Source organism: Bos indicus x Bos taurus, chromosome 20 (assembly GCF_003369695.1).
Source record: "Bos indicus x Bos taurus breed Angus x Brahman F1 hybrid chromosome 20, Bos_hybrid_MaternalHap_v2.0, whole genome shotgun sequence".
Lineage (NCBI taxonomy): Eukaryota > Metazoa > Chordata > Mammalia > Artiodactyla > Bovidae > Bos > Bos indicus x Bos taurus.
The window spans coordinates 30,735,072-30,751,572 of record NC_040095.1 but is presented as its reverse complement, the minus strand read 5'-3'; positions in this window follow the sequence as shown (position 1 = coordinate 30,751,572).

Below are 16,501 nucleotides of genomic sequence, written 5' to 3'. Positions count from 1 at the left end.
CTCCCACTTCCCTCCCTGCCCCATCCCTCTGGCTTTTGCCAGAGCACCGGCTTTGAGTGCCCTGCTTCATGCACTGAACTTGCACTGGTCATCTATTTTACATATGGTAATAAGCATGTTTCAATGCTATTCTCTCAAATCATTCCACCCTTGCCTTCTCCCACTTAGTCCAAAGTCTATACTTTACATCTGTGTCTCTTTTGCTGTCTTGCATATAGGGTTGTTGTGACTGTTTTTCTAAATTCCATATATATGTGTTAATATACTGTATTTTCTTTCTGACTTACTTCACTCTGTATAATAGGCTCCTGGTCCTTAAGGAACGTTGAGAAGGTTTCTCAAACTCTTCTGATATTGATCACAACACTCTACAATATTAGATTTACCATATTCACTCTGCTTAAGGTGTTTTTCTTTCTGACTTACTTCACTCTGTATAATAGGCTCCTGGTCCTTAAGGAACCTTGAGAAGGTTTCTCAAACTCTTCTGATATTGATCACAACACTCTACAATATTAGATTTACCATATTCACTCTGCTTAAGGACAACCTTTCAGCTGATAGTCTTAAACAAAATGCCCCCATTCTCTTCCAAGGTAGCAACATAGGGACTTTTTCTGTCTTAACTTTAAATTGTTATTATATGAATAGTGGCAATTTGGAAGAAGATAATGTTGAATTAAATAATACAACATTGTCAGAAAGTTGTTGTCTCCTATAGGCATAACTTTTGCATTTTTGTATTTTACATATTCTTTTCATCATGTGATGAATGATTAACCTGCATATTGTCTTTGCATTACTGTACTTGAATTTTAACACATTAGCTGGATGACTTTGTGATATAAGACTTAAATCCTCTGTGCCTTAATTTCTTCATCACTACAGTGGGAATGATGATAGCACCTACCCCATCAGGTTGTTCTGAGGGGTAAATTAATTGTCATATATAATGTGTTTGAAAGAGTGTCTGACCTACAGTTATCACTCAATATGTGTTCATTGTTATTATCCATCTATTATTTAGAAATATTTAATGAGCAAGAGAAGAGAAAATAAGGGAAAAAGCCTAATCTAATCTACTGAATTAAGGGAATAAAATGAACAATAAAGGAATTTGGTGCATTATTTACCGGAAAGGACAGGAAAGAAGAACATAAGATTATTTTGCTTAATGAAGAAAGTCTGTCACACCACTTTTTAAATAGCAAATAACGACAACAACCACCACCACCTAAAAACAAAAATTCGTTTTGGGAAGCTCAAGTTATTAATAGTTGAAAGTCAACTTGGCTTTTCTTTTTGAAACAACTCCTTTACAAATATTTAATGTTCACTTATTTTTCATTAGTTACACAATTTGACATTTTACAAGCAATTAGGTCTATTCAGCTTATACTTATCTCTGCTTCGCATCAGTTCTTTCCTGTTTTCCTTCATTTGTAGTTTATAGGAAACTCACTAAGTAACAACTTTATTGGTTTGCCACCACTTATTTTGTTACATTTGTCTTTATTTTTCATATAATGAGAGTTTGGGGCTACACATTTTAAATTCATTTGTTATTGTAAATTTTCTCTTGTCTGGAGGATGTCTCTGTGCATTTTATAGTGTCAATCTTTTGTGATGAAGATGATAGAAGCTTTTCTTTCCTCTTTACCAAATTAGAGATAGTCTCAATCTGAGCCAGTCTAGCAAAATCACCAGATAGATAGGGTATTCTACTTAGATTTAATATTTGCATTTAATACATTAAAATTGTTCAGCTGGATGTATGATGAGTAGAATTTGCTTAAAATTATTATTCATACTTATAGTGTACTTAATGGGAGAAGGCAATGGCACCCCACTCCAGTACTCTTGCCTGGAAAATCCCATGGACAGAGGAGCCTGGTAGGCTGCAGTCCATGGGGTCGCTAAGAGTGGGACACGACTGAGCGACTTCACTTTCACTTTTCACTTTCATGCATTGGAGAAGGAAATGGTAACCCACTCCAGTGTTCTTGCCTGGAGAATCCCAGGGACGGCGGGGCCTGGTGGGCTGCCGTCTATGGGGTCGCACAGAGTCGGACATGACTGAAGCGACTTAGCAGCAGCAGTGTACTTAATACATCTACCATAAATTTGGATTATAATTGATCATTAATTTATTCTCATTACTCTCGACTATGCATTTTTATACCTCTATAAATTCCAAAAAGGTTTTGAGGATTCTAGCTGCTTTAATAAACTGAATATAACAGAAACATTTAAAAATGGGTTAAAGGATGTAAAATATTGAATTTGAGAATTAGAAATGCTGAAAAATTTTACTGTATTGAGGTGTTCAAATCAACTCTGAGCTTTCTAATGAAGGAAGCATAAAGATACAAGAGACAAATATTTTTCTTATGACATATTCTAAGAGAAATTTACTACATGAAGTTGTTTAGAGTCATTGATATTAGCAGAAATTTTGCTGAAGACAGAGAAATACTCATTATATTCATATATTATATTCCTACATCTCTCCCTACCTCTTGCTTGTTTGGTAAAGTTTTAATAAAATGTAACCAATATATGGAAAAAGACATATGTGCAAAACATAAGCATAAAGCTCAATGAATTATTACAAATTGAACACACCATGTAATCAGCCCTGAGGTCATTAAAAAACCAGAATATTACCGAGTCTCCTCCCAAAGGTCCTATTGTGTCCCCTTGTAGTCATGGTTCTCCTTCCCAAAATAATCACTTTTCTGAATTTTAATGGTATATTTTAGTTTTGTTTGTGTGAACTTTCTATAAAAAGAATCAGTCAATATGTCACCTCTGTGTATGACTTCTTCCTCTCAATGTTGCATTTGTGAGATTCATCCATGTTTTTGAGAGTAACTGTAGATCATTGTCATTGCTGTGTGGCTTCCATTATATGCATATGGCAGAATTTACTGGTGCATTCTTACTGCTATTGAACATAGGGGTGAGTAGCTTCCAGTTTTTGGCTATTATGAATAGTACTGTTATGAACATTTCTATAGATGTGTTTTTGTGACCTATGTATTCATTTTTGTGGGGTATGTATCTAAGAGTTGAATTGTTTCACTGTAGCATATAATACTTCAGTTTTTTGCTAGCTTTTTCTTATTTATTTTTAATGAAGAATAATTATAATCTTATATTGGTTTCTGCCATACCTCAACATGGATCAGCAATAGATATACATATATCCCCTTTAATACATACTACCAAGGAGTTTTTCAATTTCTACTTCTGCCTGCAGTGTTGTTATAAAAGTTCTGTTTGCTTCACATTCTTGCCAGCACTTGGTATTCAGTCTTTCACTTTAGCCACTTTGGTAGGTATGAAATACAATCTTACGGTAGTTATAGTTTCTACTTCTCTGATGACTAATAAAGTTGAATATATTTTTTATGTTTGTAAGCCATTTGGATGTTATCTTTTGTTAGGTGTACATTTTTCTATTAAATTGTCTGATGTGTTTCTTTATTAGCAGTCAATTGAAGTCTAGGGCCACTGAAGGATCTTGAACTATACAAGTTCTATGTTCTTGACTTCAGAGTAAGATCTATAGTTTAGCTATCAGATATAAATGCAGAGAAGATAATATTTTGTTTTGAAAATTAAAGAGACTGATATAAATCATCACCTGGTAGAGGGACCATGTTATCTGGTACAGACTTAGACTGGAGAAATAACCATTCATGACAACTCCATTCCAAAAGAATAAGTTGAGGCTTAGAAAAGGTAACTTCATAAAGGCCTGCAAATTATGCACCCCAAAACAAAGAAATTGTCTGTTGAATGGAGTTTTCTTTTTTTGCTATTCATGTCAATACTGAAAATTGTCTGCCAAGTGATGATTTTGGCAGAGATTACATGTAGATACTGAAGTTGATTGAGATCAAATCCTTAAGTTTATCAAGGTTAGAAATGGCCTGATGATTTGAAGACAGAATCAGTTTTGATGGCATACAGTTTCTTGCTCTTAGCCTACATATGGCTCTCATCTTTTTTACATTAAATGAATTAAAACTTATGTTAAATGTGTAAAAGACTACTTGGCCTCTAGTAAGCATTCTAGTAAGCTAATACTTTGGCCACCTGATGCAAAGAGCTGACTCATTTGAGAAGACCCTGATGTTGGGAAAGATTGAGGACAGGAGGAGAAGGGGACGACAGAGGATGAGATGGTTGGATGGCATCACTGATTCAATGGACATGGGTTTGGGTAGACTTTGGCAGTTGGTGATGGACAGGGAGGCCTGGTGTGCTGCGGTTCAGTTCAGTTCAGTCACTCAGTCGTGTCTGACTCTTTGCGACCCCATGAATCACAGCACACCAGGCCTCCCTGTCCATCACCAACTCTCGGATTTCACTGAAACTCATGTCCATGGAGTCGGTGATGCCATCCAGCCATCTCATCCTCTGTCGTCCCCTTCTCCTCCTGCCCCCAAATCCCTCCCAGCATCAGAGTCTTTTCCAATGAGTCAACTCTTCACATGAGGTGGCCAAGGTATTGGAGTTTCAGCCTCAGCATCAGTCCTTCCAATGAACAACCAGGACTGATCTCCTTTAGGGTGGACTGGTTGGATCTCCTTGCAGTCCGAGGGACTCTCAAGAGTCTTCTCCAATACCACAGTTCAAAAACATCAATTCTTTGGCTCTCAGCTTTCTTCACAGTCCAACTCTCACATCCATACATGACCATTGCAAAAGCCATAGCCTTTTTTTTTTTTTTTTGACTGAACTGAATTTATTTATTTATTTTTCTCTCTCTCTCTTTTTTTTAAATTTTATTTTATTTTTAAACTTTACATAACTGTATTAGTTTTGCCAAATATCAAAATGAATCCACCACAGGTATACATGTGTTCCCCATCCTGAACCCTCCTCCCTCCTCCCTCCCCATACCCTCCCTCTGGGTCGTCCCAGTGCACTAGCCCCAAGCATCCAGTATCATGCATTGAACCTGGACTGGCATCTCATTTCATACATGATATTTTACATGTTTCAATGCTATTCTCCCAAATCTTCCCACCCTTGCCCTCTCCCTCAGGGTCCATAAGACTGTTCTATACATCACTGTCTCTTTTGCTGTCTCGTACACAGGGTTATTGTTACCATCTTTCTAAATTCCATATATATGCGTTAGTATACTGTATTGGTGTTTTTCCTTCTGGCTTACTTCACTCTGTATAATAGGCTCCAGTTTCATCCACCTCATTAGAACTGATTCAAATGTATTCTTTTTAATGGCTGAGTAATACTCCATTGTGTATATGTACCACTGCTTTCTTATCCATTCATCTGCTGATGGACATCTAGGTTGCTTCCATGTCCTGGCTATTATAAACAGTGCTGCGATGAACACTGGGGTACACGTGTCTCTTTCCCTTCTGGTTTCCTTAGTGTGTATGCCCAGCAGTGGGATTGCTGGATCATAAGGCAGTTCTATTTCCAGTTTTTTAAGGAATCTCCACACTGTTCTCCATAGTGGCTGTACTAGTTTGCATTCCCACCAACAGTGTAAGAGGGTTCCCTTTTCTCCACACCCTCTCCAGCATTTATTATTTGTAGACTTTTGGATCACAGCCATTCTGACTGGTGTGGAGGTACCACACCAGTGGTACCATAGTGGTTTTGATTTGCATTTCTCTGATAATGAGTGATGTTGAGCATCTTTTCATGTGTTTGTTAGCCCTCTGTATGTCTTCTTTGGAGAAATGTCTATTTAGTTCTTTGGCCCATTTTTTGATTGGGTCATTTATTTTTCTGGAGTTGAGCTGTAGGAGTTGCTTGTATATTTTTGAGATTAGTTGTTTGTCAGTTGCTTCATTTGCTATTATTTTCTCCCATTCTGAAGGCTGTCTCTTCACCTTGCACCTTTGATGTGCAGAAGCTTTTAAGGTTAATTAGGTCCCATTTGTTTATTTTTGCTTTTATTTCCAATATTCTGGGAGGTGGGTCATAGAGGATCCTGCTGTGATGTATGTTGGAGAATGTTTTGCCTATGTTCTCCTCTAGGAGTTTTATAGTTTCTGGTCTTACGTTGAGATCTTTAATCCATTTTGAGTTTATTTTTGTGTATGGTGTTAGAAAGTGAAATTAAGGAAACAATTCCATTCACCATTGCAACGGAAAGAATAAAATACTTAGGAATATATCTACCTAAAGAAACTAAAGACCTATATATGGAAAACTATAAAACACTGGTGAAAGAAATCAAAGAGGACACTAATAGATGGAGGAATATACCATGTTCATGGATTGGAAGAATCAATATAGTGAAAATGAGTATACTATCCAAAGCAATTTATAGATTCAATGCAATCCCTATCAAGCTACCAACGGTATTCTTCACAGAGCTAGAACAAATAATTTCACAATTTGTATGGAAATACAAAAAACCTCGAATAGCCAAAGCGATCCTGAGAAAGAAGAATGGAACTGGAGGAATCAACCTACCTGACTTCAGGCTCTACTACAAAGCCACAGTTATCAAGACAGTATGGTACTGGCACAAAGACAGAAATATAGATCAATGGAACAAAATAGAAAGCCCAGAGATAAATCCACGCACATATGGACGCCTTATCTTTGACAAAGGAGGCAAGAATATACAATGGATTAAAGACAATCTCTTTAACGAGTGGTGCTGGGAAAACTGGTCAACCACTTGTAAAAGAATGAAAAAAGCCATAGCCTTGACTAGACGGACCTTTGTCGGCAAAGTAATGTCTCTGCTTTTCAATATGCTATCTAGGTTGGTCATAACTTTCCTTCCAAGGAGTAAGCGTCTTTTAATTTCATGGCTGCAGTCACCATCTGCAGTGATTTTGGAGCCCCAAAAAATAAAGTCTGACACTGTTTCCACTGTTTCCCCATCTATTTCCCATGAAGTGATGAGACCAGATGCCATGATCTTAGTTTTCTGAGTGTTGAGCTTTAAGCCAACTTTTTCACTCTCCTCTTTCACTTTCATCAAGAGGCTTTTTAGTTCCTCTTCACTTTCTGCCATAAGGGTGGTGTCATCTGCATATCTGAAGTTATTGATATTTCTCCCGGCAATCTTGATTCTAGCTTGGGGTTCTTGTTGTGGTTCACGGGGTCTCAAAGAGTTGGACACTAGTGCACTGAACTGAACTGAAGCACTCAGTAAATTTTGATTGTTGTCATTATTATGATTACATTCTGCTATATTCTTCTGTTGCACCTTTTGCTGTTTGGGAGTAGTTTATATAACTTAACCTTCTAGTGCTGCTTTTGACATCTTATGGGAAAGCATCTCTTATGTGGGAGTTGGTGTGAGTCCCTCTTCTCATTTCCCATCTGCTCCAGATCATGTATTCAAGACTCCCCACTTGATGGGCAGGGCTGGCTTCTGTCTTTTCACTCTGGTGCAACTAGCCCTAATAGGAACTGATACACACTTGCTGAAGGCTTCTGCACTGCATCTCTTACTGTGATGGAGGTACACTTGAGATGTGTGTGCTTTTCGTGGGTTCAAGACCCACATGAAGTGAGTTTGGAGAAACTTTTGGCAGGGTTGAAAAACTGGGTTTTTCAGGTGCTGCTGCTAAGTCGCTCAGTTGTGTCCGACTCTGTGCAAGCCCATAGATGGCAGCCCACCAGGCTCTGCCATCCCTGGGATTCTCCAGGCAAGAACACTGGAGTGGGCTGCCATTTCTGTCTCCAATGCAGGAAAGTGAAAAGTGAAAGTGAAGTCACTCAGTCGTGTCCGACTCTTCGTGACCCCCATGGACTGCAGCCTACCAGGCTCCTCCGTCCTTGGGATTTTCCAGGCAAGAGTACTGGAGTGGGTGCCATCGCCTTCTCCGGTTTTTCAGGTGGGTCTGACTTTAATACTGGTTTATCCACTTTCCCTAGCTGTGAAACTATGGAAAAATTACTTAAACCCTTGGAGTTTTGGTTTCATCATCAGTTAAATGTAAGTAAAAAATTGCAAACTCTAAAAGTTGCTGTAAGGATTAGACATAACCTACCTAAAGGACCTAGTAAGTGCACATGCCTCAATAATTGGTACTTTTTACTCTCTAATAACTGTCATTTTTTGAATTACTCTAACCTCTGCTTTGATTTCCTTAATTTCCTTTCTATTCTATATTTAAAAAATTTTTTCTCTGTTATTTCAATAAGACATTTTGTGAAATTTATTTAAAATAAAGATTATTTAAATTTTAAGCGAAAAATTATTTCATTAGTTCTCAAATAATGAAACAGTATATTATATGAAATAATATCCCTGCTTCTCTCTTATACAATTATGCACCAGGAAATGGGACAATATTCACTAATGTGAGTAGGCTTTCTTATCCTACAGGCCCTCCTCCCTCCCTACCTAAGAGAGTCTTTTCCTGGCCAGTCAAATCCTTGGGTCTTTTGATGCAGAATCAGGATAGCTAGTGATGAGAAATAGGGCCTTCAGTTGCTCAGTCGTGTCTGACTTTTTGCGGCCCCATGGTCTATAGCCCCACCAAGCTTCTCTGCCTGTGGAATTTTCCAGGCAAGAATACTGGAGCAAGTTGCGATTTCCTACTCTGGGGGATTTTCCTGACCTAGGGGTTGAACTCACATCTCTTATGCTTCCTTCAAAGCAAGCAGGCAGGTTCTTTACCACTAGTACCATCACTGGGAAGCCCTGAAAAATGGGGAGACAGCTGTAAATATCTCTGAATGTTGCTTATTATACATATGCTTTAAAAACTTTTTTGATGTGTTTTTAATAGTTTCATGTATATAAATCTTGCTTCCTCAACCAAATTGTGAGCATCTCATGATTCCAGGGACCATGATATATTGGGTTTGCAAAAAGTTCATTTGGGTTTTTCCTTAAGAGCTTATGGAAAAACCTGAATGAACTTTTTGGCCAACCCAATATATGTGTGTGTGTGTGTGTGTGTGTGTGTGTGTGTGTGTGTGTATGTATCTGTATATTTCATTCATTCCCAGAGCTAAGAACTTTTGCAATAAGCATTCAAAAATACTGGCTAATTTAAGCTATTTAGAAGTACATTCATCAGTGATTCTGTTCCATGAAATGAAAAAATGTTGACCCTTACTTAGGAAGATGGTTTATCTCATCTGAGATTCACTGGATACTGTATTCAGAACATTTCAAACATGCTTTGGTTACTGTCAGGGATTGTGGAGCTAGATCTGAGCAAGGGAGAACAACTGCCAACCTTTTGGCTACTTTCACTCTCCTGCCTTATTTCAAAAACCCCATCCCTGGGGAAATGTGCTTTTCAACTAGCAGGATGGAAGAAAACAATTTTGTATTGTTTATTTTTAGGTGTTTTTCCCATAGAAACTTGATTGAGATGGAAACATATTTCATTCACTCATGACAAATCATTGGAAAAAAAACCTTTTTTGGGTATAACTGGAAATATTCTAAGTTGGACTAAGTAGTCCTTTTGAATGAATGTTCCCCAAAATCCTCACCCAAAGGCTACACAAAAGCCAATTAAACAACTGTGTAGTCGTTTCCTGCCTGAGTCAGCAGCTGTCTTGGGTTCTATGGCAGATTCATGCTGTTGTCCAGCTTTCCACAGCCACGCACTCTTCACACAGTCAGCTGGCAGTGAGGAGAGCAAGGCTACATCCCAAAGAAGGAAAACTACTGAACAGGCTACTTGAGTGTCAGATGTTACTGCAAATCATGTGGTGATGTAATTCAGGGTCAAAATACCTTCCCTCTGCCCTCCCCCTCTCTCAGGGATCTCTCAACTTGCCCCTATATAAAAGTAGACCAAGAGCCATGGTAGTTGCTTTACAACTGTAGGGATTTTTGGAAGGAGTGTTTACATTTTTACACTGTGGTCTTAACAATGGTGTTTGCAGGATGCCCAGAGTCTTAGATACAAGAATTCATGGGTATGGCTTGAGCAGGTCAATATTCTGGAGCCAATCCTCATAAAATGCAAATGTCTAGGACACAGTTTTAGGTTACTATTGAAGTTTGCAAATTATCGAAGACAGTGCTAGAGGGAGAGATTTGCAATTCTCACTCTGTCACTATTTACAATTGAGCAGGAAATGGCATTCCAAATGGAATCTTTCATCATCTAGTCTTCTACTCATCCACCAAATGATTTTAGGTACTTTTCTCTGTGCCACCAAGAGGCAGGGTGGTTTTGAAAGATTGCACATTCTATGGGCTATAGTCTCAGCACACTGTGATTATGTTAACAATGAGGAAAAATAATTTGGTTTGTGGTAAGGAGGAAAGGGATTTTCAAAGAGATTTTTTTAATGTTAAACATAACTGTTTAATAGTGCTCAAAGACATTTATGGTTTCTGTAATGAACAATTGCTATTAGATGCAATTGCTTCTGTATTGACTGATATTATTTTTCTAGCTTAAGCAGAAAAAGTTAACATTTCATATTAAGGTAGAAAAAGGAGAATGAGGCCTGGTGAATCAGGGTCCCTAGGCCTACGGAAGAAACACAATTATTGGTGGAAGAAGCACCAGAAAGCCTATGGGGTGACACAGAGGCACATACCAGGGACAGTCAAGCCATTGAAGGGAATGCACTAGCCACAGTTTAAAATTAATTTTAAAATCAGGTCAATACCAGGATGCTTAACTTACATGAAACGAAGAATGTATACATTTGGGTGACAGAAGGTATAGTAAGATGTACATAAGTTTTTTTCCTATTTTTTTCTTATATCATTTCTATATACATATTACATTTAGCTACTTTAAAATGATAATTTCAAAATAATACTTTAAATGAAATACAAAAATTAACATAGTTTGTGTGCCTTTCCCTGTGTCCCTACCCCCAAATTTTAGCCATCAATGCCTGTGTTTACACTATAGATTTTTAATTATAGAGCATATATTACCTCAGAGTGACTACAAACAGAGCCATCTAGTGGTAATTGACCTGATTTATAGTCATGTGACTTCAATCTGGTGAAGCTGGGGCCAAGGATCTCAACTCATCATTCAGTTATAGAAAACTATATGTTAACATGGTATCGAAACACTATTTGGAGATATTTACTATGAAATAAGATGTGGGGGTGATAGAAGCATTGCTAGTGTTTTATACATGAGTTCTCTATAGGCTGTTGGGAAATATTTGCTCTGTGTTGTTTATTTGGAAACATTCATTTTAGTTAAAGGTTATGTACTTAATCACTGTTGTATTTGGATTTTTTTCCTCTTGATGTAATAAGCCGTTAGGCCCAATAAAGTTTATTTTTAATTTAAGTAGACAGAGACTTCAAAGAAAAGAGGGTGGGGTTGCAAGTGAGAAAAGATGGCCAAGTTGATACAAAAAGTAGCAAAACAGCCTAGGAAAATATCAACATGTCTTGCATAATGAATCACAGAAAATGTGTCAATAGGAGTGAGGTCATCTTAAAACGGACAAATACAGATGAAATAAATAATATAAGAAAATGCAGTATAACTCCCTAAACTCAACCTATCTCTTAAAAGAAAACATTAGCTAAAACCTCTAGTATCTGAAAATTTGTACAAAATACAATAAAGCAAAAATATTTATTTATAGTAGGGTGTTTGCAATCCTAAAATTTAGCCATCTGGAATTATTTTTAAAGGACCATACTATTAAATCTTTTGAAATAGAGAATTTTCCTTTTAATGGGAAATCTGTATTTGATTGTAAAGATGGAACACTGTGTCCTTGGCCTGGCTGTTCTTGAATTGTAGGCTTAACATATAGTAGAGGCTGGGATTCCAGTAAATTTATTTCAGGCATGAAAACCTAGAGGAATAAATGCATACATGTGAATATAAGTGTGTAACAATGTGATATTCACTTCTATTATAATGAATTCCATATAACTGATGCCATTAGACTCCTTGTTTTACTGTTATGATGCTGTGAGAATGGAGTTAAGTCAGTGATGACTGTAATTAGCTATTGGCAAATCAGACTGGATAATGAGATGCAAAATAGCTCAGTGGCAAGTTTACACAGTAAGACAGTCTGCCAAGGGACATCATTTTGATTTTTTCAAGGAAAGAAAATCGTGTATTATACTAAGACAACATGAATCCATAATACAATTGCATCTGTACTCAGTTGTGTCCGACTCTGTGCACCCCGTGGACTGTAGCCTGCCAGGCTCATTTGTCCATGGAATTTTCCAGGCAAGAATACTGGAGTGGGTTGCCATTTCCTACTCCAGAGGATCTTCCTAAGCCAAGGATTGAACCCACATCTCCTGCATTGGCAGGTGGATTCTTTACCACTGTGCCATCTGGGAAGCCTCCTTCTGTAATACATGGAACAAATTTGTTCTGTAATACATGGACCAAATTTAACAGAAGAACCAGCTTCTGTATGTGCCCCACATTTCTTGAGTTGTAGCTGATCTCTTTCTCCCTCTTCAGAGTCAGCAATGGCAGGTTGGGTCCATCTCACATTGAATGACCTGACTCTCCGTCTTCCTTCTTCTTGTCTCCAAGACCTTGTGATATGTTGAGCCCATCTGGATAATCCAGAATAATCACCCCACTTTAAAGTCAGCTAATTAGCAACTAAACAACCAGTGGATCACTGAGTACTGGCACAAAAGCAGACATAGATCAATGGAACAGCATGGAGAGCCCCAGAATGAATCCACACGTTTATGGTCAATTAATCTATGACAAAGGAGGCAAGAATATATATGAGGGAGAAAAAGGCAGTCTCTTCAACAAGTGGTGCTAGGAAAACTGGACAGCTTTATGAAAAAGAATGAAATTAGAACATTCTCTAACATCATATACAAAAATGAACTCAAAATGGATTGAAGACCTAAATGTAAAACCAGATACCCCTAAAATTCTTAGAGGAAAACATAAGCATGTCCACACTTTGACACAATTGAAACAACGGTTTTTTGCTTAGGATCTGTTTTAGGATCTGTCTCCTAAAGCATGGGTCTGCAACCTCCAGGCTGTGGACCGGTACCTCCTGTGAGATTAGCGGTAGCATTAGATTAGATATAATGTGCATGATAAATGCAGTGTGCTTGATTCATCCTGAAACCATCGCCCCCCTACCCCATCTCCAGGCCTATGGAAAAACTATCTTCCATCAAACCAGTCCCTGGTGCCAAAAAGGTTGGGGACTGCTGTCCTAAAGGAAAGGAAATAAGAGCAAATATAAGCAAATGGGACCTACTTAAATTAAGCTTAAAAGTTTTGCACAGCAAAGGAAACCACCCACTGCCCCCACACCCTACATAAAAAACACAACATCCTGAATGGGAGAATATACATGACTGAGAAGGAGTTAATATCCAAAATATATAAATAGCTCATATAACTCAGCATTAAAAAACAATTAAAAGTGGGCAGAAGACTTGACTAGACATTTTCCCAAAGAACACATACAGGTGGCTAAAAGGCACATGAAAGGGTGATCAGCATCACTAATCATCAAGGAAAAACAAATCAAACGACCTCACTCCTATCAGAATGGCTGTCATCGAAAAATGTACAAATAATAAATGTTGGTGAGGATGTGGATAAAAAGGAACACTTGTACACTCTTGGTGGGAATATACATTGGTGCAGCCACTGTGGAAAACAGTATTTAAGTTTCTAAAGAAACTAAAAATAGAACTACCATATGACCTAGCAATTCTTTGTTGTTCAGTCTCTCAGTTGTGTCTGCTGACTCTTTGTGACCCCATGGGCTACAGCATGCCAGGCTTCCCTGTCCTTCACTATCTTGTGGACTAGTAGCAATTCTACTCCTGGGTATATATCTGAAAAAACAAAAACACTAATTCAAAAAGGTACATGCACTCAAATGTTCATAGCAACTTTGTTTACAATTGCTAAAGACTTGGAAACAACCTGTCTAGCAACTGTTAAATGAATAAAGAAGATGTGGTATATATACAATGGAATACTACTTAGCCATAAAAGAGAATGAAATCTTGCAATTTGCAGCAATGCGAATGAATTTGGAGGGCATTATGCTAATTGAAATTACAGAAAGACAAATAGTGTATAATATAACTTACACGTGGAACCTAAAGTATACAAGAAGCAAGTGAGTATAACAAAACAGAAGTAGAACCACAGATACAGAGGACAAACTCATGGTTCAAACTTGTGGTTACCAGTGGGGGGCGCAACACAGGGATGGAAGAGTGGGAAGGACAAACTATTGGGTGTAAGATAGACCCAAGGTTGTATTGTACAACATGAGGAATACAGCCTATATTTTGTAATATTGTAACGGAAATATTGTTATTTTGTAAATGGATAGTAACAATTATATAAAAATAAAAAACAAAAAAAATTTTATCATCTATTCAAAGCTTTTCTAGTTCATGAGACACTGTAAATTTCACTTAGGGAGCTGAGATTATGAAATATATAGTGACAATCTGTGTATAGCTGGGTTTGTTATGAGATCAGAGGCTTGTCAAATAAGAAATACAATAAGATAGGAGAAGAGATGAGTTGCGCTGGGATCCGCTTGTGCTGCTAGAGGCAAATTGATCTGTTTGATTTATTGGACCACTGCTAAAGATGGCCAATATATTTCAGATCTGAATTCCATCCAAATCAAAGTCCATATTTTTTCTAAATAAGTAGTTATAAAGTGAAAGTGAAAGTCATTCAGTCATGTCTGACTCTTTGCGACCCCATGGACTATACAGTCCATGGAATTCTCCAGGCCAGAATACTGGAGTTGGTGGCCTTTCCCTTCTCCAGGGGATCTTTCCAACCCAGGGATCAAACCCAGGTCTCCTGCATTGCAGGCAGATTTTTTAGCAGCTGAGCCACAAGGGAAACCTAAGAATACTGGAGTGGGGAGCCTATCCATTCTCTAGCAGATTGTTCCAACCCAGGAATCAAACCAGTGTCTCCCGCGTTGCAGGCAGATTCTTTACCAAGTGAGCTATGAGGGAAGCTGTATAGTTATAAAAATGCTACCTAAGTAGCATAAAGTCATTTTTAAAATGGAAGTAAAATTTCTTCTCATTTTGATATCTTATTGATATTGGCACTAACCCTATTTTCTCTCTGCTGCTGCTGCTGCTAAGTCGCTTCAGTTGTGTCCGACTCTGTGCGACCTCATAGACGGCAGCCCGCTAGGCTCCTCTGTCCCTGGGATTCTCCAGGCAAGAACACTGGAGTGGGTTGCCATTTCCTTCTCCCTAGATGCTATAAATAAAGGGTGGAATGAAAGTATGCAATGGTATGGTTTCAGTACTTCTTAACTTTGTAATTTAGTAGGTAATTTGTGATTTTCAATACTGTATATTGTCACCCTGCTTATTTAACTTATATGCAGAGGACATCATATGAAATGCAGGGCTGGATGAATCACAAACTGGAATCAAGATTTCTGGGAGAAATAGCAACAACCTCAGAGAAGGCAATGGCACCTCACTCCAGTACTTTTGCCTGGAAAATCCCATGAATGGAGGGGCCTGGTAGGCTGCAGTCCATGGGGTCGCCAAGAGTTGGACGACTGAGCGACTTCACTTTCACTTTTCACTTTCATGCTTTGGAGAAGGAAATGGCAACCCACTCCAGTGTTCTTGCCTGGAGAATCCCAGGGACAGGGGAGCCTGGTGGGCTGCCATCTATGGGGTCACACAAAGTCGGACACGACTGAAGCGACTTGGCGGCAGCAGCAGGTATGGTGATGATGCCATTCTAATGGCAGAAAGTGAAGAGGAACTAAAGAGCCTCTTGATGAAGGTGAAAGAGGAGAGTGAAAAACCAAACTCAAAACTCCACATTCAGAAATCTAAGATCATGGCATCTAGTCTCATCACTTCATGGCAAATAGATGGGGAAAAAATGGAAACAGTGGCAGACTATATTTTCTTGGGCTCCAAAAATCACTGCAGACGGTGACTGCAACCATGAAATTAAAAGAAGCTTCTTGGAAGAAAAGTTGTGACAAACCTAGGTAGCATATTAAAAAGCAGAGACATCACTTTGCTGACAGAGGTCTGTCTAGCCAAAGCTATGGTTTTTCCAGTAGTCATGTATGGATATGAGAGTTGGACCATAAGGAATGCTGAATGCTGAAGAATAGATGCTTTTGAACTGTGGTGCTAGAGAAGACTCTTGCGAGTCCCTTGGACAGCAAGGAGATCAAACCAGTCAATCATAAAGGAGACGGGTCCTGAATATTCACTGGAAGAACTGATGCTGAAGCTGAAGCTTCAATGCTTTGGCCACCTGATGGGAAAAGCTGACTCATTGGAAAAGACTCTGGTGCTATGAAAGATTGAGGGCAGGAAGAGGAGGAGGTGGCAGAGGATGGGGTTGTTTGATGGTGTCACTGATGCTGTGGACATGAGTTTGAGCAAACTCTAGGAGATGGTGAAGGACAGGGAAGCCTGGCGTGCTGCAGTCCATGGGCTCACAAGGAGTCAGACATGACTTAGTGACTCAACAACAACAGCAACAGCAGCAACAACAACATGAGATCCTAGACTTGAATGTCTCTTCTGCTTCTGGCCAAT